The sequence below is a fragment of the Marmota monax genome, unplaced genomic scaffold (genome assembly GCF_021218885.2).
Source record: "Marmota monax isolate L192 unplaced genomic scaffold, Marmota_monax_Labrador192_F-V1.1 WCK01_AAM20220418_F8-fsc00051, whole genome shotgun sequence".
Taxonomy (NCBI): domain Eukaryota; kingdom Metazoa; phylum Chordata; class Mammalia; order Rodentia; family Sciuridae; genus Marmota; species Marmota monax.
The window spans coordinates 8,913,099-8,940,604 of NW_026695202.1; the positions used below are offsets into that span (position 1 = coordinate 8,913,099).

At 56.5% G+C, this 27,506-nt stretch overlaps 1 long non-coding RNA gene across 5 annotated transcripts; it reads right to left on the reverse strand.

Moving 5' to 3' along the window:
• Window positions 1-387: 387 nt before the first annotated feature.
• On the reverse strand, window positions 388-21,848 carry LOC124083106 (uncharacterized). Of its 5 annotated transcripts, none has more exons than XR_009225413.1 (6): window positions 20,838-21,848; window positions 16,511-16,608; window positions 14,807-15,064; window positions 2,228-2,340; window positions 1,079-1,863; window positions 388-693 (listed from the first exon to the last, which is right to left on the reverse strand). It is a non-coding gene; the product is annotated as an uncharacterized LOC124083106 (long non-coding RNA). The 5 variants fall into 5 exon arrangements; XR_009225415.1 differs by having other exon boundaries at window positions 14,807-14,881; window positions 16,507-16,608; XR_006848631.2 differs by having other exon boundaries at window positions 14,807-14,881; window positions 20,838-21,847.
• Between the last annotated feature and the right edge of the window lie 5,658 nt (window positions 21,849-27,506).

A 27,506-nucleotide genomic window follows, 5' to 3' on the forward strand; every position in this document is an offset into this window, starting at 1 on the left:
CCAGGAGGCGGTGAGGAGGGGCTGGGTGAGCAGGGGAGAGCCCCAGGTCTCTGGCACTGAGTCCAGGGAGAGAGCACCCCAGGCCACAGTGCTTCCCTGGAAGACGGAAGGACATAAGGACAGACAGCTGGGGCTGGGGGCTGGGAGCAGCAAGGAGTGAAGCTGGGGGAGGGGCTTCCGGCCCAGGGGGTGGGGGGAGCCACCCCATCAGCACCAGCACTCTTAGGTCTTAGGTCCCCCTGCCCCAGCCCGGCCGACCTGTTAGGAGGCACCTGAGTCAGAGGTCCTGGCTCCACGGCCACCTGGTGGCTGTGTGTCCTTAGGTACCCTCCAGGCCACCCCCAGCCTGTTTTCTTCATGGATAAAATAAAAAGGCAGGGACATAGCTCAGTGCCACAGCATGTATTTAGCAGCCCAAAGCCCTGGGTTCCATCTGCAGCAACAAACATTAAAAATAAAGGACTTGCACAATTGGATGGGGAGGGTGCTGGGTGCAGGGAGGAGTGGGAACCAACATTTGCTGATTCTTGGTTGCTACCAAATGGCCACACACCTGGTAATTTAAAACTACGGGGAGCCCGGCACTGTGGCGCATCCGGTAATGCCAGCAGTTCTAGAGGCTGAGGCAGGAGGATCTGAAGTTCAAGGCCAGCCTCAGCGACTTACTGAGGCCCTAAGCAACTCAGAAAGACCCTGTAAACAAAATACAAAAAAGGGCTGGAGATGCAGCTCAGTGGTGAAGCACCCCTGGGTTCAACCCTTGGTACAAACTACTACAATAGAACAGGAAGGTACCATCTTTCAGTGGGGGGTGGTGTGTGTGCGGGGGTCAACAGGTCTCAGGAGCCACAGGTAAGGCAGAGGCTGCTTGGTTCCCATGGGCTCCTGACTCGGGAGGATCTGCCTCCTTGTCTTTGCTGGCTGCTAGAGGCCCTTCTTCTGTCCTCAGGGACACCAATGCCACACTCTTCTGACCCTCCTCTGTCCCCCTCTTCCATGTTTAAGAACACTTGTGACGACACAGGAAATCTGGGAAATGTCCACGCGTGGAGGGCAGCTATTCACGACCTTGACTCACCTGCGACCTCCATGCCAGAGCCCAGCTGCCCACGGTTCCTGGTTCCTGGAACTCGGGTGAGAAGCCCTCGGGGCCACGCTTTGTGTTCTTCCAAGGCCTGTGGCCTGGCTGCTTTATTTTCCCTCCTGGATGAGGGGGATTCAGTGTGAAATAAAACCCATGAGGATGTCAAGGTCATGGTCACACTTGACCCTTAAGAGATGAAGCTGAGCCAGTGTGGTGACCTGAGTTCCCAGCCAGCCTCAGCAATGGCGAGCTGCCAAGCATCAGAGAGACCTGTCTCTAAATACCAATCAAAGTAGGGCTGGCGAGGTGGCTCAGGGGTCCGGTGCCCGACTATCAATGACAGAGAGAGAGAGACAGAGACACACGGACAGATATGACAGAGATGAAGCTGAAGTCCAAATCCAGGTGTGAGCTCACAGCCCACTCTTTCCACTCTTTCTCACCCCCCTGATCCCAACCCTCTGAAGCCCCGGGAAGGTCCGGTGGGCTCAGTGGTAGAGCGCAGGCCTGGCACACGTGAGGCTCTGGGCTCCGCCCTCGGCACTGGAAGGACGACAGGGTTTACATCACCTGATTGGCACGGGACCCTCAGGCATGCACAAAGCAAAATGCTGAGGGCAGTGGGAGACAGAGAGTCAAGTACAGTGGGGCACCCCCCTACCGCCACCCCCATAGCTGGGTGGGGATTCATGCTGGGGGTCTTGGTGCCAGGGGCTGGTCTTAGGTTCAAAGCCAGGATCCGCCTCTTCCTGAATGTCCTTGAGCCTTTGCTTTGTCACCTGCAAAGTGAGAACAGCAATGTCCCTACTTCATGGATAGAAGGTCCTGAGGACTGAATCACCTAATTCGGGTGCTTTACCACTGAGCCACATCCTCAGCCCCCCCCCCCCTTTTGGGTGTTGCTGGGGATTGAACCCAGGACCTTGTACATGCTAGGCAAGCTCTCTGCCAACTGAGCTATGTCCCCAGCCCCACACCGTAGCCCTTATATTTTATTTAGAGACAGGGTTTCTCCACATTACTTAGGGCCTCACTGAGTTGCTGAGGCTGGCCTTGAATATGCAATCCTCCTGCCCCAGCCTCCCGAGTCACAGAGATTACAGGTATGCACCACCCTGTCCTGCTAGAAGCAGTTATGATTACTGTGCTTGGGCTGAGGATGTGGCTCAAACGGTAGTGTGCTCGCCTGGCATGCGTGCGGCCCGGGTTCGATCCTCAGCACCACAAACAAACAAAGATGTTGTGTCCGCCGAAAACTAAAAAAAATAAATAAATAAATATTAAAAAAAATTCTCTCTCTCTCTTAAAAAAATAATTACTGTGCTCTTTTATAATTACGGCCATTTATTATCGTTATTGTTGTTGGGATTCCAATCTGGGTTTGGGAGGAGACAGCAAGACTATGAAGGTGACAGCCTGCAGGTGCATTCCTTTGAGGGGGGAGCGCCCCTTGCTCACAGGAATCCCTCCCTGTGGGTGTCTCGGTTGCTCCAATGACATGACAAGAGCCTCTTATTCTGATGGGACCAGAACGTGCCCCGCTGGCTTCTGGGCCTGTGTGAGGGTCGATGGAGTCAGGTGCCACTGTGTTTCTTCAGGTTGTCAAAGGCCACCCAGATACAGAGACCTGGCACTCTCGTCATTTTCTCAGGAACTGTCTAAAGAGGGTGTCACTTGTGCCTAGTGGGTGGGTCACTGGGATGGGTCACAGAGGACCACTGCCATGCTGATCCTCTGACAGGCCAGGGGGACAGGCGACTGGTGTGTGAGACTCAGAGTGCTCAGGTGACCTGCCCAGGGTCTCCTGGTTGCAGGGTGGTGTTAGGGTCTGGGTAGGAAGGACTCTCCATCCTGGCTCAGAGTCCTACTGTCCCCTGCTCATCACGCTTCTGGACTGGACTGAGCAAAACCTCAGATAGGACTGGGCGCCCACTGCCCCGCTGATCTGAGCAGAGGCCACCCGGAAATCTTCCTGCCAGAGGGCTCTCCAGTCAGCTAGCCCAGGGGCTTCCAGTGTATCTGTCAGCAGCAAACCGTTTCTCCAAAGAACGTCCTACCTGGAAGTTCCATAGTCAGGAACATGTCCTCTAAGGCGCCACCTGACCTGGACCCTGCCCACCTGTCTGGGCCCGTCTTCCTGTGCCCTGCCCTTCAAACATCTGCTATTCACCAACCCTGCCCAGGCCTTTACCCCCCTGGAGTCAGTGTGCCCTGCGCTTACAAGCAGGAACTCTGGAGTCCATATACCGATCCTTGTATTTTCTGCTGTGTGTCCTTTGGTAAGTTACTTACCCTCTCTGGCTTCAACCCATTCATCTGTGATACGTTACAGTCCCAGGGCTGTGTGCAGAGCAGATGGGAGTCCATGGACCTGATCTATAGAGCACCAGGACCCCCTGCTCCATTTCCAAGCTCACCTTTCGCATCACACAGCTGAGGTCACAAATGTGGCCCCTCCCCGCGGCCTTCTCTACTGCCTGCCCTGTTGCTCTTATCCCAGGGCCAGAGCATCTTAAGCCCCCTGAGAAGGAGTGCAGGAGGCCTCCTCTGCCAGGCCTCAGAAGGTTCCAAATTGTTTGCTAAAACCACAGCCCAGGGGAGGTCCCAGCAAGAGGATCTGGAGCTGGGCAGAGATCCGGGCTCTGGTTACTGGGGTGGGGGTGGGAGGCGGTGGGAGCCTTAAACAAGGAAGTCACCATGGGGTGGGGGTGGGGTGGACAGAGGGAGGCCGGAAAGAACCTCCCCCCGGCTGAGGTGGCGGGGCTGGTGCCGCCCAGGCCCCTTCTGGCCCCAGCTCCTTGGTGGGGGCCATCCCTTCCTGTCTCCCCAGACCTTGCTCTGAAATGCCTCCTCCTAGGGCCTCCTGGCCTAGCCCAGACCCAGCTCACTCATCCAGTGGCCATTTATGATGAACAGGAGCCTCTCCACTAGATGTGGAGGCCATTTGGAGATGGACAGCTTGTGCATGGGGAAGGGTCCCCAGGGCCCAGCCCGACCACGGGACTGGTCATTCGACTTGGCTTCCCCCCCCTCCGTAGTGGGGACTGAACCCAGGGGTGCTCCACCGCTGAGCCACACCCCCAGCCCTTTTCATTTTGAGATAGGGTCTTGCTAAATGGCCCAGGCTGGCCTTCAACTCAAGAGCCTCCTGTCTCAGCCTCCCGAGTTGCTGGGATTCCAGATGAGAGCCACCATACCTGGCTTCCAGCACCGCTGGGTCCACTGTCTTCTGCAGAGACCTCACCTTGCACTCAGGTCTCAGCCCGCCCTCCCCTGGGGTCTGTCCCCAGCTCTTCTGCTCCCACCCCACCCCCCCACACTCCTGTGTTTGCTCAGCTGCTCTGGGGAGGGAGGAGGGGAGCCTGCACTCCTCAGGCCCGCAGCAAGGTCAGCTGGGCCAGCTTCTGGGTTTCCGCCACCCACAGAGGTGGGTTGTGAGCAGTCTGCAGTGTAGACCCTGGACGCCAAGTGGCCCTTGTATCAGCCAGAAATAGAAGGGACAGATTATGCAGAGAGAGGGATAGGGATGGAGGCAGAGAGAGAGAGAGAGAGAGAGAGAGAGAGAGAGAGAGAGAGAGAGAGACCTACACCTACTGCGAGGAACGGCCTGTGGCCCTGTGGCTGTGGGCTGGCTCTGGGGCAGGGGCAGCTGGCAGGCAGAGGCTGGGCCACGGCTGGAACTCCTTCCCATCTCAGCCCTTCCCGGAATCACTTCCGCAGAGCCCTCTGCCGTGTGCCACAGCCCATCCACAGGTTCCAGGGACAGGACGTGGACATCTTTGGGGGCCATTACCCATCCCTGGCCTTTCCCATTAATTCATTTCTGCGAAGGCCCGGCCTGTGCCCAGCACCGGGGAAGCGGTGAGCAACCTGCAGCCCGGCACTGGAGAGGCCACCATCTGGGGACCAGGCAGCCAGGGGATGCGGTATGTGTGGGTGGGGGACAGTGACACAGGACAACACAGGGAAGTCACTTCTCCTCTGACTCCTTATTGGCAGGGAGGGAGGGGCCAGGTCATATGAAAACGAGGAGGAGGGGGAGGAGGGGGAGGAGGAGGGGGAGGAGGGGGAGGAGGAGGGGGAGGAGGAGGAGGAGGAGGAGGAGGAGGAGGAGGAGGAGGAGGAGGAGGAGGAGGAGGAGGAGGAGGAGGAGGAGGAGGAGGAGGAGGAGTGCGCTGCAGAATTCACCAGGTTTCCCAAGAGCCGGCTGCGTCCTGGACCCCTCCCGCGCCCCAGCGGCTCCTTTGGCACGCGGGCGCTGCCCAGGTTTGGGGACTGGAGAGGCTGAAGCCAGAGCCGGACCGAGACTGGGGCCCCGCTGGCCAGGCTCAGCACCGAGCTGGCAGGAGAGGCCCCGCGGCTCCCGGCCCGGACACCTGGGGGCGGGGCCTTGAGGCGACCCCTCCCCCTGCCTCTGGGGGCGGGGCGACTCCTGCCCCAGCTCCTTCCAGCTCGTGCTGGGGTGGGGACTTGCACTACAGGGGACAGACCTAGCCCCCTGAACACGTCCGGACGCTAGTGGGACTTTAATCTCCCGTGGGCGGGGCTCTCTGCAGGGCTGGGGACGGCGGGACCAGGCGCCCCGAAATCAGACTCGGTTCCAGTCCTGATCCATCGCTTACAGCCGAGGCCGGGGCTCTTCTCCCTCTCCTATCAGATTAGTCATTCCCACCCTTCCTCCTGGTTTATGGCCCTCATCTTCTGCCCACACTGACAAAACCCGTTACTCCACCTCCTGCACCACACCGTCCTCCGTCCACCGTCCCAGAAACATACCCAGGAAGTGTCTGCTTGGCCCACTTCAGGGTCCCCAATATCTCATGCCAGGTGTGACAAATGGTAGGGGCACAATAAATATCCCCTTTCCTTCTAACCAATATGCATGGCCAGTCATAGGCTCAGACTTAGACAAAACTTTTCCCACTTGACAGCTGAGCAAAGTGAGACCCAGGGAGGTTAAGTGAGTTGCCCAAGGTCACACAGCAAGTAAATGACTAAGCTGAGGTTGGAATTAGTTCTTCTAGGCTCCTTTAGCTTGACCCCAAATATTGAAGTGTAGAGGGACGGAGACAGGAAAGGGGAAGGGGGTTGAAGAGAATGCCGGGACAGCAGAGACATCTGGGAGAAACCCAGTCACCGTGGACACTGGGCATCGAAGGTCAAGTGAGCAGGCACCAGCAAGGCTTTGTCTTCATCTTTGGGCCACAGGCACCAGAGTGTCCCGGCTCTGAGTTCTTGTAAAGCTAAAGCGGCCCCAGAGAGAGGGCTTGTCACCACTACTCGGTTTTCTCGTCTGAAAAATGGGCACATACATGTTAATTGGGGTTAGTAATCCAGGGGAAGGGTTTGAGCCTTGGAGTTACACTCATGTGGGTTAAAATCGTAGCACTGCCACTTCCTGGTCGGGAGGGTCTTGACAAATAATGACATGGATTGCCCCTCTGAGCCTTGGTGTCCAGCTCCAAGATGTGGGACTGCTGGGCTTATCTTCACAGGTCCAGGAGGGAAAAGTTACACACAGCCCCCGGCATGGTTGACAGTGGAAGCTGTCATTATTACCACCATCGGCTGGGCTGTTTGGAGTTCAGACCCAGCACCGAGCAACCCAGCACCAGGTACCCAGCACTGAGCAACCCAGCACAGAGCAACCCAGCACCAGGTACCCAGCACTGAGCAACCCAGCACCAAGCAACCCAGCTGGGAGACGGCTCCCACTGTGTCCTCTCCAAGGGGAACTTGCTCCAAATGCCCAGGCTGCAGAACCCCCAGTTCTGTCCCTGCCTTGCTGTGTGACCACAGGGGTCCCTCTCTCTGAGCCTCAAACAAGGTCAGTGAGCTGGACAACTCCAAAGGCTTTTTAATTCTTATTTTTCGTGGTGCTGAGGAGGGGGCCCAGGGCTGTGCACACTCTAAGCAATGACCCCACTTAGGTCCCCCTCCAGCCCCCTTTTTCGTGTTGTTTGAGGTAGGGACTCACTGGGTGGCCAAGGGTGGCATCCGGCTTGCCAGCTTCCTGCCCAGCTCCTGAAGGGCTGGGGTCACAGGCAGGCACCACCAGCCCCGAGGGCCTTTCATTTCTTATCTCAGTAATTGAGGTCCAGGGGAAATCCAGAACTGGGCCCAAACCCCCGTACCCCCCCTCCGCCCGCACAGATCAGGAATAAGGCCAGGGGCTGGAGAGTGGCCCAGAGGTGGAGCACTTGCCTGGCATGTGTGAGGCCCCGAGGTCCACCCCAGCACCAAAAAAAAATAAAAAATAAAAAAAATAAGACTAGGGAGTGCTACGGGGTAGGAGCCCGCCAAGTCTAGGGACCTGATTTCCAAAGCCCCTAAAGATTTAGCCATAGGAGGTTCTCATGTGATATACACAGGGGCCAGATTTAGTCAATAAAAATACAAGTCATCTGTTGAAAGATAAACGATGATTTTTTTTTTTTAGTTTAGGTATATCCCAAATATTATATGGGATAAGCTTATACTAAAAATAAAAAAAAATAGCTTATAGTTTACTGGAAATTCAAATGATTCAAAAATAACCTGAATGTAATCCCTGATTTTTTTTTCCCCAGCTCTTTTTTTTGAGACAGAGTCTTGTTAAGTTGCTTAGAGCCAAACTAAATTGCTGAGGCTGGCCTTGAGCTTGTGATCCTCCTTCCTCAGCCTCCCAAGCAGCTGGGATGACAGACATGTGCCACTACACCTGGCGAGTCCCTATATTTTTATCTGAAAACTTTAAATGCAGTTAAAGAAAGAAAAGCGGCAGCTCCTGATGTCCTACTATGGCACGCATCTTGGTTTGTTTGGGCTGCTGTAACACAATACCCTAGGCTGGGTGGTTTGTGAACAACAGAAATTAGTTGCTCATACTTCTGGAAGCTGTTGTGTCTGGCAAGGCCAGTTCTTCACAGATGGTGCCTTTCCTGTCCTCCTGTAGCAGAAAGGACAAACAGCTCAGCTCCCCCAGGTCTTTTTTTTGGGGGGAGGGGTTCTGAGGATTGAATTCAGGGTCACTGGACCACAGAGCCATACCCCCAGACCTATTTTGTAATTTATTTACAGAGTCTCACTGAGTTGCTCAGTGCCTCCCCACTGCTGAGGCTGGCTTTGAACTCGTGATCCTCCTGCCTCAGCCTCCCCATCTGCTGGGATTACAGGCGTGGGTCACTTCATCTGGTCCCCAGGGCTTTTTTATAGGGCACTAATCCCATTTCCTAACCCATACAAACGTTTGGCTTCTGAGATAGGAGAAGGGGAAACGCAAACAGTGCGCAGTCAGGCTGCTGGTGTTGAATAGTAAAGAGGGCAGGAGGAGGATTTTGGAGGAAAAAGAGTAAGCAGCCGCCCCAGGAGGGACCAGGTGCAGGACCAGGCGGGCGGAGGGCCTTAGCTGACCCCTTTGTACCTTCTGGATTTTGAAACCACAAAATAAATAAATAAGGAACATAATCAGGCGGTTTGTTGTGCTCCAGCTCCCCCACCCCTAACCTCTGCATTCTAGAAATACTCGGGCGCTTGCCTTGTCCTTATCAAAATTCCTGAAGGCCTCTGACTCCTGACTCAGCGTCTGCAGCATCCCCGGCCTCCAGGCCTGGGGTGAGTCACAGCCACCCCGGCCACCAGCTGTTTGTCCTCTGCAGCTTCTGGGAAGCGCCCCCCACTGCTGGGACCCCTTCTCTCTCCAGTCTGTCTATTTCCACCCCAGCGTCGGGTGCGCAGGCCCCGGGTTAGGAACAAGGGACACCCTGACAGATCTGGAGGAAGGCTCCATAGACTGTGGGAGGCCTGGGGCGGGGTCTGTGTTTGCATTTGGTGGCATTTGGGAAGGCTTCCTGCAGGAGGCAGCCTGTGAGCAAGGCAGGGAACAGCACCGAGGCAAAGGAACAGCATGAGCAAAGTCCTGGAGTCTTTAGGGAGATGGGGCTGGAAGGTGCCTGAGGCCAGGGGCAGAGCCTGAGGCCTCGTCCCGGGAACCTGGTTCAAGAGGGGCCCGTGTTCCACAGCGTTTGTCTGTGGCCTCCTTGAAGCATCCCTTCCTGGGTCCGGAGATGGGGGCCCAGACCCCGGGACTGCCTCACTGAGACTTGCAAGGGGAGTGCTGCTCTGAGCCAGGCGAGGGTCTTCGTGAATCGAGCCGTGGGCCCTGAGGAGGGGCAGAGCTCAGTGCTGACCACAGGGCTGAAGGCAGCACCTGCCCTCGGAGGACTTGGGGTCATGTGGGGGAAGAAAGAAGCACACCTCCCAGAGGGCCCTGCAGCAGGACACAGGTCCAGCGGATGTGATTCATGACACATCCAGGGACAGGGCCGCTGGGAGGTCCACTGGGAGGAAGGGCCTTTTCACATCCTTATGTCTTACTCTGGTTTTCCAGGCAAGGCACCAGGCCCAGAGAGGGACAGAGAGTTGTCCAGGTCACACAGCAAGTCAGTGGCAAAGTCAGGGCCAGACCCTAGCCCCGACCCCTGGCCCCAAGTTTTCCACAGACCTGCCGCCACCTCCTGCGGGGCTGGGCGGCCATCAGGGAGGGCTTGCGAAGCAGGGTCTTGCCAGGCACTAGACCCCAGGCAGGTGCACAAATGGTGCTGCCTCAGGAGGAGAAGGTCCTCCCCAGGCCTCCCTGCCTTGTCACCGTGGTGATGGGTGGCTGGGTGAGCTCTCAGCAGCCCCCTGGTCTGCTGGGTGGTCCAGGGAGGAGAGGACCACCTGATGGAGGCTGTGATCCTCGCATGGGAACCCAGAGGGAGGGACTCTGCCCGTACAGACACGCAGATGAAGGTTTGGCTGCCCATGGGCAGTGACGGCCCTGGGCAGCAGTGCCCTGTGCTGGTGCCATGACGCCATCTCGCCTGCGCTCAGGACATGCAGGCCCCCTCCGAAACACACACGTGTCCTCTGGACAAGGTGCGGAAGTCCTGCGTTGCACGCTCTCTCTTGTTACCAGGAATGTCCCCTTTCAAAGAGCAGCATGCTCAGCCATTTGCACTGGAGTGTCAGTCATTATCAGACCCTAGATGCCAGATGAATGCCGGGCCCTGCCCAGAATGACAGAGGACAGGTGAGGAGGGCCCTGGCCCTGGGCCCTGTGTCCAGGTGGCTCTGAGAAGGGAGGTGTCCTGGGTGGAGGTGGACGGTGGTCCGTCCCCAGCTCTTCCTCCTCCCTGGGGCCTTGGGCAAGCAGCTCTCTCCCTGGGCCGTAGCAACCTCCTGTGGACTGACACTGCCCCCCTATCCAGCTGGCACTTGGTGCCCCACCCAGGGTCCTCACGCCCCAGGGAGCCTTAGAGTCTCCTGGAGGCTCCATCCATCCCAGCTCAAGGCGGGCCCCACCCCCAGAGCCATCGGCAAGGAGCCCCCAGGAGTCGGGTCCCACATACGGGGCCCTTCCTCTCTCAGAATAGGGACCTCTCTATAGACTAGTTGGTGGGGTCCGACGGGGGGCTGGAAAGGACCCCAGATACAGGCTTGAGCGATTTCCCTCCCGTCACTGAGCAGACGAGGTACCTGTAAGGAAGGGGAGGGACGGCCTGCAGGGCTGAGGGCAGGCGGCCAGACTCGGCTCTGACCACTAACTGGTCTCACTGAGTCTCACATGAGATGACAGTGTCACATGCTGTCCCGCGCCAGGCCCTGCGCTCAATGTTTCATCCAAATCGCCTTCCATGATCTCCCCTGCAGGTCCGTGAAGTAGGTTCTCAATACCCGGTTTTAGCTTGCTGGGTGGGGCGGTGCACACCTGTGATCCCAGCGACTTAAGAGACTGAGGCAGGAGGATGGCAAGTTCAAGGCCACACTTGGCAATTTAGAGGCGCTGTCTCAAAATTAAAAGGTTCTAGGGCTGGTGATGTGGCTCCGTGGGAAAGTGCACACCTGGCATGCATGAGGCACTGGGTTCGATCCTCAGCACCACATAAAAATAAAAAATAAAGATATTGCATCCACTGAAAACTAAAAAGAAAATAAATATATATTTTTTTAAAATTAAAAGATTCTAAAGCACCCTGGGTTCAATCCTGGCTCCAAAAACCAAACCAAACCAAACAAAAACCCCACAAAAACCCACAACCCAATTTTATGGCTAAAGAACCTGTGGTAGATAGAAAAATGGACTCCAAAGACACCCACACTGTGCTCCCTGGGGTCGGCGTTGCCTTACATGGCACGAGGAAGTTCACAGATAGGATTCTGATATGATCTTGAGAGGGAGCAGTCATCCTGGATAACCCGGGTGGACCTGCCATAGCCAGCAAGACCCTCTTACGAGGGAGGTGGAGGGTCAGAGAGTCGGAGAGGTGACCATGGAAGCCAAGGCTGCAAAAACAGGGCCCTGTTGACACGTGCTGATGCCGTGTGAGCTTCACTTGGGACTTCTGACGTCCAGCATTGCAAGAAAACGTCTTATCCTCTTTTTGGCGGTGTACCAGGGATTGAACTCAGGGGCCCTCGACCTCTGAACCACGCCCCCAGCCCTATTTTGTATTTATTTAAGGACAGGGTCTCACTGAGTTGCTTAGCCCCCTCGCTTTTGCTGAAGCTGGCTTTGAACTCACGATCCTCCTGCCTCAGCCTCCTGAGCCGCTGGGATTACAGGCATGCGTCACCGCCCCTGGCCTATTTTAAGTCTCTAAATTTGTTGTAATTTGTTGCAGCGATCACAGAAAATTCATCCCAAACCCGAGTCTCAGCAAGATGCTGTGCTGGGGTGGGGCTCGGATGTAGCCCTTTCGTCCGCAGAGACTGCTCAGACTCCCAACCACAGTGACTCAACTACCCACCAGGCAGAGTCGAAGGCCCAGTGGTGTTACCATGAGGAGGAGGAGTTTCCTTGGAGTAGGCTTGGAGGAAATTTGCTGTTTTTAAATGTCGATGAATTGTTATGGCAAGAGGCCTGTGCTTGGCTCGGCACAGCAAAGCGTTTCCATATTTGGACCAACCCCGGTGATGAGCCCTGGCGTCTGGCGCTCTGTGGAGAGCAGGGTCTCAAGGCTGAGCCCAGCGGAGGGAAGGCAGTGGGGATGCGCAGTGCCTGCTCTGGCCGGCCTGGGCGGGGACTAGCGCTTGCTGGTCTGGACCAGATGAGTTTCCCCAAGCTGGGTCCTGACTCCGGCTCCCAGGGCCAGCAGTGAGCTCTCAATTAATGTTTGAGGGAGGGAGGGACGAGGAAGGAAGGGACAAGGGAGGTGGGAAAGAGAAATTAGTCTCCATGAAGGCCGGACCAGGGCCAGCGGGAGCTTCCCGGGGTGGGGGCCTCTGCTCTGCTTCTCAGCCTCTCTCCCCCCTTTTCTGATCCAGGCAACCCCTTCCTGTGGGCCTGTCTTTGCTCTGAGGCTGCTCTGACACATGACCGCAGGCTGGGTGGTGGCAGATGACAAACGTCTGTTTCTCACAGGTCACACTCGGGGCTGGACTCCAAGATCAAGGTGCCAGCAGACCCTGGGCCTGGTGAGGCCACCCATGGCAGGAGGGCTGAGGGAGGCTGTGAGGCCTTTTTTAAGGGCCCTGATCCACTTGTGAGGGCTCCACCCTTAAGACATACCCCTCTCAAGGATCCCCCTTCTAAGCCATGGCCTTGGCCTTGTGGGGAGAGCAGGGGTCACCCTCCCGCATTCCGTTTTGTTATGCCATCCCTGCCAATCACAGGTCCTCCCCTCCCATCCAGAGACAGACCTGTGTCCCCAGCACTCAGAGAGGGACAGCAGTGGAGTGACTTGGCCAGTGAAGAGGAAGTGGTGGGCTGGGTTCGAACCTGTCGCTGTGGCTCCCAAGCCTGAGCACAGGCCTCCTCACCCTGAGCATCTCCTTCAGGACCAAGAGCCAAAGGCCCGGAAGCCACCCTTCTGGGGCAGATGGGTCCCTGGCTGTTCTCTGGACGCCCTGCCCTGCGTCCCGCCCTTCCTCCCTTCCCGCGGTTCAGCCGGTGGAATTTCAATCAATACCTCCGTCTGCACTTTATTCATTACTCAGAGTCCATTTCCCAGGTCGGAAACCTGAGAGCCCACACTGACCCGAGAGGGTCTCAGAAGGACAAGCGGGCGGCAGTCAGAGCCACTCAGCGCTGAAAGATCTCATCAGTCAGGATCTGAGGAAAGGCGGTGTCCCCAGGAGGGGTGTGTGCAGCCAAGCACCATGCGAGGGACAGTCGGGGCGCTGTGGCCAAGGAGACCTGGGGTGAGTCCCTCTCCTCTGGCTCTAGGACCCCCGAAAGTCTTTTCACTCTCTGAACCTCAGTGTCCTTCCTATGAAACCAGACAATGAGCACATGTGCTTATAGGGTCCCCGCGAGGACCGGGATCAATCCTGCACCGCGCCAGACACAGGGAGACTTCTTGCTCTCCAGGGCGCCACAGTGATATCTGCATGTGATACTCAGTACCAAGAGCCTGCCACTTCCCGGCCACAGCCCTGGGAGCTGCAGAGTCCCCCGTTTGATGATTTGCTCTCACTGCCCAGAGGAGAAGGCTGAGTGAGCCCCGCTGCTGAAGGGGCTCTCAGCTCCCACCTGCCAAGCTGCGCAGTTGAGGGTCCAGGTGGAGGGGGAGCCCCACCCGAGGGAAATCCCACCACCAGGGCAGAGTCCATGGTCCAGGGAAGGCAGAGTCCATGGCCCTGGACAGGACGGCTCCGGCAGGGAGGGCACCTCCGCCTGGATTTCAGCCCATATCCAGTGTCTCCAGAAGCCACCGTCCTAATCCGGAGGCCCCAAGGAAGCAGCGATTTCCTGGGAGAAAACAGGTTCCCACAGGTTTTACCTTCCTCCTGTCAGACTTCCAGGTACCGAGGGACTGTCCCCACCCACACATACACAAGGGAGGCCAGGGCTGCACAGACTCAGAGGGGAGGGGCCGCAAGACACCTCTGCCCCCACACTCTTGTTTGTAGCCCACATAGGGCAGGGACTTCAGCAGGTCCCTGAGAGGAGGGTGGCAGAAGCACAGCCAAGGTGCAGGCCTCCCAGCTCCCAGGCCGGGCTAAGCACCCAATCCAGTTTCTCCCAGACAGGACAGTTCTCCAAGCCCCACTCCTGAGCCACCCCTGGGCCCCTTCTAAAGACCACCACCATGGAACAATGAAAAGAAAGAGCCTGAGTCTCCAGCTCAGTGAGACTAATTCCTGTGTGATTTGGGTGAGATCCTCCCGTCTCTGGGCCTCAGTTTCCACACTGATAAAAACGAGGCATTTGGATTCCTTTTTTTTTGGTTAGTACCAGAGATTGAACTCAGGGACACTCAACCACTGAGCCACATCCCCAGTCCTATCCTGTATTTTATTAGAGTCAGGGTCTTGCTGAGCTGCTTAACACTTCGCTTTTGCTGAGGCTGTCTTTGAATTCTCCATCCTCCTGCCTCAGCCTCCTCAGCAGCTGGGATTACAGGCGTGCACCACCGCGCCTGGCTGGATTCCATTTTTAAGAACTCTTCTGGCTCCATTGTTCTGGGAGCCCAAGGTGCCCTTATCCTACCCCCAAGTTTCTCCGATCTCTCCAGAATCTGAGAATCCAGACAGAAGAAAGATTTGGACGAGGCTTAGATGGGCATGAGGGTAGGGACTCTGACCATTTCCACCCTCTGCTAAGCCAAGAAGCCAGGCCTGCAGGCCAGGTGGCGATCACAGGAAAAAGCCATCCCCTACACAGGAAGGGAGGAGTTGCCCCTGGGGGAGGAACAGATTCAGAATCCAGAACTCAGAACCCAGTTAGGGCTTCAACTCCCCTCCTTCTTCCCAACCTACCTGACTCCACTCCCAGAAGTCGGTGGCACTGATTCAACCTGGCCAGGGAGCTGATTGTCCAGTGGAGACTCAGAGCTTGGCGTAGAGGGCAGGGAAGAGACAGGGTAGAAGAAATGTCCTCAGCTTGGTCTCCTGAGTCTACAGCCAGGGGACTTCTGGTGATGGGGGCTGGGGTGTGCGTGGTGGGGGAAGCCAGTAGACCTGTCCTGCCCTGGCGGGCTGCTTCCCACAGTCCCTGCTAGGCAGACAGGCTCAAGGCTGGAAAGACACTGGGGTCAATGCTTTTCTTTTTCTACCAGGAAACTGAAGCCAGGGCGCTTACCACTGAGCCACATTCCCAGTTCTTTTTATTTTTTATTTTGAATCAGGGCCTTGCTAAGTCTCCGAGGCTGGCCTCAAACTGATATAGATAATGCTTTCATGAACCACCAGTGATCTTGAAATTATTTAAGTTACTACTTAAATTGAATAAATCAGAATTTAGTAGTGATGATAATGATAAAATAGAAAAGAGATGAGAGTGCATTCTGGGGTAAGAATAAACTATCTGGTCTAGGGCTGTGGCTCAGTGGTGGAGCACTTGCCTAGCATGTGTGAGGCCCTGGGTTCGATCCTCAGCACCACGTATAAATAAATAAATGATACAAAGGTTAAAAAAAAAAAAGAATAAACTATCAATTATCTTGTGAAACTTTTGTTTCAATTTTAAGCCTTGTGCCAGGTTGTGATGTGATGTATTTCTTACTCCCAGTCACAGTCACAAAACCTTGAAGTGGCACGGCTGCCTTAGATCATGCATCCGGCCTTCTGTCCACCAGCAGGAAACGGAGCCGGCCAGAGGCCCTGACCACCAGGCTGCAGCTCACCCTTCCTCAGCCGCTTGCCACACACCTGGCCATACACCCAGGTGACCCACCCGGCAGCTGCACTGGCTCCAGCCTCTTTCCTCAAATTCCTTTTCTCCCACTCTGACACCTAGGAGGCCTGTCCAACTGTCACCTGGTGGGGTCTTGTTAGTGGCTGCAGCACAGCTCTCACCCTCTTTTATTTTTATTTTTTAAGAAAGAGAGGGGACAGACAGAGAGAGAATTTTAATATTTATTTTTCAGTCTTTGGCGGACACAACATCTTTGTTTGTATGTGGTGCTGAGGATCGAACCCGGGGCCGCACGCATGCCAGGCGAGTGCGCTACCGCTTGAGCCACATCCCCAGCCCAGCGCTCACCCTCTTAATCTACTACTCAGTATCAGGGTTTGGCAGATGAAGGGGACCCTGGCCCCTCTGATTTATGGATGAATGAAAATGAGTGAATGAACAAGGGACTGAAAGCTGAATCGTCCCAGGTCACCAGAGTCGGCCTCTTTCCTCGAGGAGCTCAAACATGGGGGACAGGCTTATAAATCACAGTCCCCTGTGATAAGAGCCGAGGAACCACAACACCTCGGGCACCTAAGATGACGGGAATGGCCAGGCAGAGCTCTAGAGGAGGCTGCTGGGCTGGGCCTTCCCGGCAAAGGGCGAAAGCTCCCTGGGTGCTGCTGGGCCCTTTGTAGCACTTTTCTTCTTTTTAAATTTACACTTATGTATTTAATCCCCCCCCCCCACCGGAAATTCCATGGGATGAACCAGGCCTGCTGGGCTTTACCCCAGTGCTGAGCCTGAGGGTTTTGGTGTGGAATCCTGTGCATTAAATATTTACCAACCGAATATCCAGGCAACCACAGATGGCTCGGGAACACTCAGAGCACCCTGGGAAGAGCAGGGTCTTTCTCCTGCAGGCGGGGGAGCCATGGGAGGCTAACTGGGGAAAGAGACAGGAAGTGGGCTTTATCTTTAGAAAATTCCTCAGGCTCTGTGTTGGGGATGCTGCCTGGGGCTGGGCGGGTGGTGAGAAGTCAGGCTGTAATAACCCAGGGGACCTGGAGTCTAGGGGCAACCTGGCACGGAGGCATGTGTGTGCTGCAGGCGGGCTGCCAGGGCCTCGGATGGCCCCTCTGGGCACCCTCCCCTCCCACCAAGACTGGAAGGAGAGAGGCACTTGGTTCCTCATCCTGCCTGGCCTAGGGTAGCCATGGGAGGTGTGTACAAACCTTGTCACAGACTTTCTTTTTGATCAGCTCACATTTTAACACATACATTTATATATTTATATATTTTAAAAGTGAACATTAGGGCTGGGGATATAGCTCGCATGCACATGACCCTGGGTTCAATCCCCAGAATCAAAACACAAAAAAGTGAACATTAACCAGGGAGGCCGAGGCAGGAAGATCCCAAGTTTCAGGCCCGCTTCAGCAACTTAGGGGGACCCTACATCAAAATTAAAAATAAGCTGGGTGCAGTGGTCCACGCCTATAATCCCAGTGGTTTGGGAGGCTGAAGGTGGAGGATCGAGAGTTCAAAGCCAGCCTCAGTAACAGTGAGACACTAGGCAGTGAGACCTTATCTCTAAATAAAATAGGGCTAGGGATGTGGTCAGTGGCCGAGTGCCCACAAGTTCAACCCCTGATACTCCCCCCGCAAAAAAAAAAAAAAAAAAATTAATAAGGTTCGTGATGTAGCTCAGTGGTAGAGCCCCCCAGGTTCAGTCCTCAGTGTGTGTGTGGTGGGAATCTTAGAGTCATTGTGCTGCTTTCTATGCCCTATGTCTGGAGTATATTTAGTGAATATAATGTCAGTACCATGCACATACAAACATAGTAATTCTAAATTTTCAAACTTGTGGGCTGGGGCTGTGGCTCAGAGGAAGAGCGCTCGCCTAGCATGCATGAGGTACTGGGTTGATCCTCAGCAGCACATAAAAATAAAATGAAGGTACAACTTCATTTTATGAACAACTAAAAAAAATGTTATATATAAAAAAAATAAACTCATTAATTTTACCTAATTTCTATCCCCTGGCCAAGGCTCCCAGTCTGGGGGCTTTCTTTTGCTAAATAGGGAGATTGCTAAATAGCTGTTAGACATCCTAGCCCATTATTTTTTTTGGCCCAAATCAGGATTTGCTGAAATGTGGAAAAGATGTACAAAGTTCGTTTTAGGAGCTGCACCTGTGACCCCTAAAGCCAGCAAATAAGACCAGGTAGCTAAGGGTGCCCTCAGAGTCACAGACACAGAGATTTGGGTCTCCTCGCTGCCCCTTTGGGGACATGGCCCTTCAGGGTCAACTATTTCCACCATTCATCAAGGGCTCATCAAGGGCAAGCGCGGACTTCTATTAACACATCTAACGCTCACACTGAATGAACCGTTAAGACCCCCTTTTACAGGTGAGGAAACTGAAGCACAGAGAATCTGCACTAGTTGCTCACAAAGCCTCAAGCAACGCAGGGAGTCAGACCCGGCCACACCGCTCCAGAGCTGGCCTCACTACGCGGCTTGGAACACGCAGATTCTTTTTCGGACCGGGCATTGAACTCAGGAACCGACCCCTGAGCCTCCTCCCGTTATTTTGTAGTTTATTTGGAGACAGGGTCTCCCTGAGCTGCTCAGCGCCGCGCTGTTGCAGAGGCTGGCTTTGAACTCGCGATCCTTCTGCTCCAGCAGATTCTTTTTTTACAAGGCGAGTTCAATGCCCAGCACTTGGCAGGCGTCCGGCAGGTCGGCCGTCCTCAGAGGCTCGTGTTCCCACCCAGCGGCCACCCCAGGTTTGGGTACCCCAGATCCCCACTTTCTGGTCCGACAAGCCCACCCAGCCCACTGCGCGGGCCTGATTCCCGCGCTGGGATGTGACGGACGCAGGTGCGCGGGGACCCAGCGGGCGGCGGGCGGGGCAGCACTTCCCGGCAGGAAGGCGGGTGCGGGGCGGCCCTGGAAAGGTGCCCCGGGCCGGCGGGAAGGCACACGTGACGACAGCTGCTCGCCAGGGGCGCTCGGCGCGGCGCTCGCCTTATATGGGCAGGCGCGGAGCGGGGGCGGGGCCGGGGCGGGGCGCCCCACCCTGACGGCCACGCCCACCCGACAGCCACAGCCCCTGACGGCCCCGCCCCACCTTGACGGTCACGCCCACCCTGACGGCCCCGCCCCACCCTGACGGCCCCGCCCCACCTCCGGGACAGACTTCTCCGCCAGGCCGGGCTTCTCCGGACCGCCCCTGCCCAAACTGAGACCCGCTTCGGGCCCCGCCCTACAAGGACTCAACTTGCAGAAATCCGGCCTGGCCTTCCGCAGGCCCGGCTAGGACACCTACTCGCCTGGCGACTGTGCGCGTGTCTGCCGCTCACTCTGTCCCTGGCCGCAGGTCCTCGCTAGGTAGCTGGAGTAGCGGGGCTTGAAGGGCCTTTGGAGCACTCAGTTACCTAGCTTCAGGGTCGGTCGGGTGGTGAGCCAGCTCCAACCGAGTCTTCCCTTCAAGGGCGCCTTTTTATAACTGGCACTTTTGAAGTCCCCAACCTCGGGCTGTGCCCAGGTCCTCGCTAAACATGAACCTTGATCCATCAGAAGTGTGGGTTAACTGGACCCCTCTTGGCCTGGCAAGACTTAAATCATAAGAGGAATCCATCAGGAGGCAGCTACCAGGTTCCCTTGCCTCCTCTCTCCTCCCAGCTCTCCTTACAGCCTCGATCCATAAAAACCCAGGGCTGTCCAACTGCCCCTCTGCTACCTCCACTACACCCTGTCAGCCACCTTCAGGATAAATGTCAACCCTCAGCTCAGTACACAGGCTGTATGAATATCGAACGAGTTAATGTTTGTAAAATACTTCAGTCAAGTGTTTGGCATATAGTAGCTGCTCATGAAAAACTTGTGTTGAACAGATTCTTCTTACTGTACTCTAATCGCCCGTGCCTGTGCTGTGAATTCCAGGAGGGCTGAGCTCTTCCTTTTCCAACCCAGCATTTCCCATTTCCCCCATATCCTAGGTGCTGAGCCAGTGTCTGCCGGTGAGTCAATGAATCGCAGGAAGTGGGAGTGGGGGGTAAGAGGAAGTCCTTCACTGGGATGGCCACCAGCCCTCACATCTCCTGGGACATAGCACATTCTGACTTTTCCTCCATAGCTTCCCAGAACTTCATGGCAACCAGGAGGGTCAGAGGGTAGATATTGACTCTTTTCCAGATAAGCCTTTGAGGTGTCAGGAGAGAAGCAGCTTATCCACAGTTACACAATAGGAGGTGGAGCCAGCACCTCTGCCTCTTTTTTTTTTTTTCCAGGGCTGCAGAAGGAACCCAGAGCCTCCCACAGGCTAGGCAAACACTCTAGCTGAGCTCACTCCCAGCCCACCTCTTTTTTTTTAAATTGAACTCAGGGGCCATCGACCACTGAGCCACATCCCCAGCCCTATTTTGTATTTTATTTAGAGACAGGGTCTCACTGAGTGGCTTAGTGCCTCACTTTTTTGCTGAGGCTGGCTTTGAACTTGTGATCCCCCTGCCTCAGCCTCCCAAGCCACTGGGATTACAGGGCTTTGCCACTGTGCCCAGCCTCAGCCCACCTCTTGTTTTTAGTTTTGTTTCTGTGATGCTGGGGGATGGAACCCAGGGCCTTCTACATGCTAGACGAGGGCTCTGTTACTGAGCCACATCCCCAGCCTGGGTACTTCCTTTAGCACCAAAGGTCCCTACACCAGGAATCCTTCTTTTCGGGCAAAATGCAATGGGTCATCCTAGATCAAATTCCAGTTTTAGCTCTGAGGACCTCCCCTCTCTCCTCTTCTGGGCAGGTCCCATTATTCCCAAGCTCTTTTCTGAGATCATGAGACCAGGAGACCATGCTGTCCTGCCTGAAGGCCCAGGAGACTCAAAGAAAATCATGCCTTTTCTGACCTCCCCAAACACTCAGGGCACGAAGGGGTGGGGACAGGAGCATTAGAAGGCCACAGGACTGGAGTAGGAGCTCCATTCACCTGCTCCTTTGCCAGGTCCTCTGCCCAACACTAGGAATAGAACAAAGGCCCTTCTCCGTCTGCTGGAGCTCCCAGTGGGAGGGATGAACCAGTGGACACAGGGTCCATGGTCAAGTTCATGGACTGCATGGGGAAGGAGGGATTAACCAGGGTTTCCAGGGCCCCCTCCTGACCCAGCCACTCACCAGCTGGCCTTAGGCCTGTTCGCTCCCTGGGCCTGGGCTTCTTCTGTCCACTGTGGAGTGGGAGCTGGTCTCTGAGGGCCTTCCTGCCCCGAGGTTCATGACCGGGGAGCAGAGTTATGGGAAACACAGCCCCTGGAGAGGGGCCTGGAGGCCAAGCCGCCTGAGTGGGTGGGGTGGCCCAGGGCCCGCGGTACAAACAACAGCTCCAGCACGGACTTCCCAGGCTGCCCTGGCCTCAGCTGCCCAGCTGCTGCCCCCTGCCACATCCTCCTGGGCCACTGTTCCCCACAGCCCACAGGGGGCTGGGCTGGGCAGGGAGGGCCTGGGCCTGGCCCAGCGGAGCCTCTGCTCCCTTCCGTTTGCTCAGGAGGAGGCCTGAGAGTTGCAGCCCTGAGGGTGGCGGGGCTGAGTCCTGGGTAAACACTGAGGCACTGTGTAGCCAGTCCCCACATGTGGCCAGGCCACTCTAAAGTCATTCCCGGGCTGCATGGAGTGCCCAGCCGGTGCAAGCACAGAACAGAGGGCCTGAGCTGGGTCTGGGGACCTGGCAGGGACAGGGACCCCCTGAGGTACTAGGCCTTCCCTTGGGAAATTTCTCTCTCCCTGGACTTCCCAGATAACTTCATTTAAGAGCAACCCCAAGACTCCAAGTGGGAACTCAGGCCGCCTCTGGGTTCTCTCCTTTGGCTTGCTGGAGACCCCAGGCGGGGCCCTACTCTCTGGACTTCCACTGTGGCCTCCTGGTGAGACTTGGTGGCTCCCTTTCCCATCCCAGCACCATAGGGATCCTGGGAGGTGGGAACTGCTGATGTGGGATATGGTATGGAGACCCCTTGTCCTTCTGTTTCGCTGGGGAAGAGGACCTGGGGCTCAGACACAGTGTGGTGCCCAAAGTCACCTGGGAAGTGGCAGAGGTGCTGGGTCCTGCCAAGCTGCCTCAGTGAGGAGAGGGACCTGGCAGAGCAGCTCCTTGGCAAGGGAGTGGCCTCACGCGTTCATCCACCTTGCAGACTGCTGTGTCCCTCCTTGGCGCCCGCCCTCTGGAAGGGTGGGGACATGGAAGGTGCTCAGGGAGACATGCAGGAGGGTGGCGGGCAGGGGCAGAGGGCTGCCCTTCCTCAGAGTCCCAGTCAGGGCTGTGGCCTGGAAGGTGCACATTCTCAGATCCCACCCAGACCTAAACCTGAACCAGTTTCTTACTTTGGACTTGGGAGGTCTCGGGAACACCAGAATTTGGGGTTTGGAACTTTTGAAGGCAAAGGTGGAGGGGACAAAGCCAGGGCTGGAGGTGGGGCCTGCAGAGCCACCTCTGAGGACATTCCTGCCGCTCAGCCTGCCCTCCCCCAAAGTAAACGGCAGGTGGGAGGTACAGCTGGAGCCAGCTCAGGTTTCAGCCTGGGACACTCCTTCCTTGCTTTAAGGACAATGACAAGTTAGTTCCCTCTGCCCTGGAAATCCCACTTCTATAAAATCTAAAAGAAGAAATAAGCTCCATGCCCAAACATGTTTGTTCCAACCTCGTTTATAATGGAAAAGTAATTAACTGAGAAAACCCTAAGTATTCCACCGAGGGGCCAAGGTTAACGATGTGACCCAGCTGAGTGACTTCCCTGGGCTGAGAAGTGGAAACAGCATGTGAGAATGTGAGATGTGCCTGGGGGCCGGGGGGTCGGTGTTGAGAGAAGCGGGGACCCGGGTTGGCGCCTCATATGCACGTTGGATTTGAATCCTGCTCTGCCCCTTTCCGGCCTGTGCCCTGGGTCCGCCCGAGCCCTGCAGGCCTTTCCTTCCTCGTGGAAATGGAACTGATCCTCAGGGCCGACCTCCTCAGCTTCCCTGGCATTCAAGAAGTTAATGCCCTGGAGAGCTGGCGCCCCTGGGTGACAGCATGACAGTGAGGGCTGCTCTGAGCGGCCCTGAGTCCCCCCAGAGAACAGGCATGCTGGAGCTCCTACCCCAGCCCCTCAGAATGGGGCTATTTGGAGACAGGCCCTTTAAAGAAGTGATTTTGTTCAAATGAGGCCACTAGGGTGTCCTTATAAGAGGAAATGTGGACATAAAAAGAGACCGGGCATGGGGGCGCCAGCCTGTGAGCCCAGAGGCTTGGGAGGCTGAGGTAGGAGGATCCTGAGTTCAAAGTCAGCCTCAGCAACTGAGGTCCTAAGCAACTTAGTGAAACTTTGTCTCTAAATAAAAAAATAAAAAGGGCTGGGGACGTGGCTTCCACGGTCAAGTGCCCTTGGGTTCAAACCCTGGTACCAAAAAAAAAAGAAGAAGAAGACGACGACGACATGCGGGATGTTCCCCTGCCAAGGAGAAGCCCTGGGAGGACTCAGGAAGGGCCACCTCGCAGCCAAGGACAGAGGCCTCGGGAGGAGCCAGCCCTGCTGACTTCGCCTCCAGAACTTGGAAAAGGTGAATTTCTGCGGCTTGAGCTCCCATCTGTAGTATCGCGTTGGCAGTGAACCCACATGCCGAGCCCCGGCGGGGACCGAAAGCTGGGGACAGGGGATGTAGTCAGTGCAGGCCCTGGATTCCACCCGTACCACATACCACACTCACACACTCTCTCTCTCTCTCTCTCACACACACACACACACATACACAATTGACATTACGCTGTGACAATACACTGACTATCTCTTGTCAGACTCTCTCCTGGAGAAGAGTACTCTCCTCCTATTTCAGAGTTGAAGAAAACTAAGGCTCAATATAAAAAAGGGCTGGAGATGCGGCTCCACAGGTAAACACCGCGGGCTCACTGCCTGGTACCAAAGCAAAACCCAAAACCCTGAGGCTCAGCTGGTGAGGGAGAGGACTCCACTGGAATCAGGTGACTGTGACTCCAAAGCCCCTTCAAAGCCAGCCTCCAGCATCCACCCCCAGGGCCCTCCTTGGGGGAGCTGTGTCCTCCTCTTACATCCAGCACCTGAGGCCCAGAGAGGCACCTGCAGACACTGTGGCCAAGATGCCGCGTGTGGACTGGAGAACATTCTGGCCTTAGGAATGGATGCTGAACAAAGGATATCTCCTGCCTCCTTCTGGGGGTTAGGGGGTCCCCACTCCTGGCATGAGCAGAGGGTTTTGACCCTCCTGGGGCCGCAGTGTGGTAGAGTGGGTGGAGCAGGGGACTGGGTCAGGCCACCCAGGGTCCATTCCCGGGATGTGGCCCTGGACATGTCTTTACTTCTCTGAGCCTCAGTCTCTTCATACGCGAAATGGGAACAGCAATCCCTACCTCAGATGGGTGTGGGAGGTCAGAGAAGGGGGAGGGAGCCCCTGGACACAAAGGGATCCATGCTGGGTCCCTCCCTGTGTGGGGTCAAGGAAGGCAGCAGACAGGAGACCGCTCCTTGACTAAGCTCACCCCGATGCAGGATGTGGCTCAGTGGTAACCAACTCCCCACCCCCCAGTTAGTAACCAACAATGTGGCTGGGCTGGGGTGTCCCAACCCCAGAGAGAGGCTCCCCCCCCCCCACTGCCACAGGAGGGTGGGCAGAAGTGGCCAGGAGGCAGCAGCACAGAGGATTCACGAGAACGGCAGTGGGCATTCTCCACGGGTGAGGTCATCACCTCCCACTCCCCAGGGCAGCAGTGGGCAGTGGCAGGACTCAGGGCTGGGACACAGGCTGCTGTAAGGTCCCAGCCTGGTTCAGGGCTTGTCCCTCCCATCCTGGGCGCTGAGCAGAGGAAGAGCCAGGGAAGCCAAGCAGCTCCCGCTTGCCCACGAGGTGCCGTGGTGCCACTTAATCCTCCCCAGGACCTCACTGGCACTGACTCACCAGCCCCAGCTGGTGCTCAGGGGACACAGAAGTCTAGTTAGACTTTGGAGTCAAATATGTGAGCTCTGACACCTGCCCCTGCCTAGTGACTTTGGCTCTCTGAGCCTCCGTTTTCCTCCTCTGTAAAATGGTGACATCAGTCCCTGTCTTTTCTGCATGACACAGGTGCGTGCATTCGGCAGCAGGTTCACATTCTACTGCTGCGGAGTTGAGCCTCAGAATGCCCAAGTAAGGCGACAGGTCCCACAACCTGCAGGTGGACGGCAGTATCTGAACCCCATCTGAGTCTTCCTGCCCTCCTGCTGTTGTGGAGTGGCCAGTGTGGTCCCTGGCCCCCAGAGGGCCCCCAGGAGGTGGCTGGAGAGGCGAGGCTCCTTGGAACAGGAGTGGCCCAGATTTCCTGTGGAGCCGCAGACCCCAGCCCTGGCAGGGCTCAGGGTCACCCTGCAGCTGGTGTTCCAGGCAGTGGGGAGGAACACGCCTGGAAGCCTTGCTTGCCAATGGCATCCTGCGCACTAAGGCCGTGGCCCGGCATTGTTTCGAGGCCCTCCCAGCCCAGGGCGCACTGAGGGATTTCCGCAGCCTGCCAGGACTGCCTTCACTTTCTGGAAGAGCTTTCCCAGGTGGCCAGGGTGGGGGTCGAGCTGGCCTAGACCCAGACCCTTTGCCGGGGCAGGGAGTGCTGGGAAGGGCAGGGTCACAGCACCAACATCCTCTCCACCTGACAGGTCCTGGACCCAGAGTCTACCCTGCACAGAGACAGTGTCCCCCACGCTCGCCTCTCCTGCCGAGGGGAGAGAGGGTGGTGTCTTCTTGTCGTTTTGCTGTGGCCGAAGTCAGGGCCCTTGGGCTCAGATTCCAGCCCTATAGGAAGGTGCTAAATTGGCAGGTCCCCCTTCTCCGTGCCTTCAAGGGAGGCTGGATAGCCCCTCGGGTCCCTTCACACTGCCCAGAGAATAGCTCGGGATCTACCTGCTGCCCCTTCTTGCTCTGGGGTCCGTAAAGCTTAAATTCCTTGCAGGGGGCTGGGGACAAAGCTCAGTTGGCAGAGTGCCTGCCTGGCATGCACAAGGCCCTGGGGCCAATCCCCAGCACCACACACACACACACACACACACACCCACACACATTCCTTGCAGACAGTCAGATTCTCTCCCGTGTTTGGCACGTTTTAGAAGGACGGTGTCAGTGCCCACCATGCATTCTAATGCTTCCAAGAGGTGCTCAGCTCATGGAACGTATCTTGGCCACTCCATGGCTGTCCCTCTGTGAGCCAGGAGGTGTCTGTCCTGCCTGGCAGGGCAGAGGTGGTGGCAGAAGCCTAGAGCTGGTGAAGGAGCTCAAGCCTCCTCCAGACCAGCTGGATACGCTGGGCACCAGAATTAAAGCAGAAAGCCACACCGGGGAGTCTCGAGGCTGAGAGGAGCCTGAGCCCTTGTCCCCTCCCCAAGCTCCTCAACCTGGTGGCTAAAGGCTCTCTCTGCTCCAGCCTGTGGCTGTACTGCCCACCTGTTCCACGGCCCTAAAACTGAGACACGGAGGGCCACTGGGGGCTGCCTTCGCAGCGCCAGCGGCATCCCTGGTGAGGTCAGAGCTTTGGAATTAGTGAGACAGGATCACCCTGAGGATTCTGTGCTCACAGCCAGTGACTCATGGCCAACAGCCTCCCGGGCAGAGACTGCCAACTTGGAATGCCCAGCCATGGCCGCAGGCTCAGTTCGCTTGGCCAAGCACCTTCTGAGGGACGGCTGGGGTGGCAGAGGCCCTGCCTTTGGCTCCAAGCCTCTGACAGCTCTTCACACCCACCTAGGGGGAGAGGCCAGACTCCCACCTGGGTTCCTATTAGGCAAGGTCACATTTTAGATGTGACCTTGGGCAAGTCAATTTCGCTGAAGGTTTCTCCACTAAATAATACTTGCCTCACAAGAGTGGAATTGAATGAGGTAATGTGTGTAGCAAGTGCTCAGCCAAGGGCACCTTTTAAGGAACAGCGGGTGCAGTGGAAGGGCTGGGCCCAGCTCTGGCCCCACCCCTCACCCATGAATGTCCTCTTGCTCAACCCCTGCCCGCTTCGGCCTTTTGTGTGAACGAGCAGACACTGCCGGCCCTGTTGGCTCACCAGGAGGTCGAGATCTTGTACTTTATTACAGAGGACTAAGGAGGGCAGTGCCCTGGCCTGGGGGCCAGCCAGCCACTCACAGGCCTTATGACCTGGGACATGCTCTGTAACCTCTTAGCAGGTATCCTGTGGAATGTGGGAACAAGACCCTAATGTTCTTTGGGTGGGGCAGCTTTGAGGGAACAGGCCTGTGCTTTGATGGGTCTTGAACCTGAGGACTTTAAAGCCACCATCCCTCATTAGCCGGCCCCTCTCCTGCTCCGGCCCCTCTCCTGCTCCGCTGTGGCCTACCTGAGGCACCCCTGGGTGGTCCTGTCTCTTGGGAGTGCTTTGTTCAGAGAGGGTCTTGCTGTTACCTAGGCCAGGGAAGCAGGCCACTGCTGGGGTAGCAGGATCTCGGGGTACTATGGCAATCCCGCTACTGCAGCCCCCAGAATTGCTAGGCCTGCAGGCACGCCACCACATCTGGCTTTCTCGGCGGTTCTAGTGAAAACAGCTGTGCCACCAAGAACGCACAACCAGTGGACACTCATCCTGGGCCAGGGGCAGGGTGTCAGGACACTCCTGCCACCTATCACTGAAGACCTCTTCCAGGCAATGGGACCAGGTGGCAGGCTGGCTCTAGTAGGGAGGCAGAGCCCAGGTAGCTGCTATGGCCAGGGGGAGCCGGACCGGGAGTGAAGTCTGGTCCAGGGCTTGATTTCCTGTGAGAACACACGGAAGGGAGGCTGAGCCTCTCAAGGTTGAGCATCTGTAGGAGCAGCCGG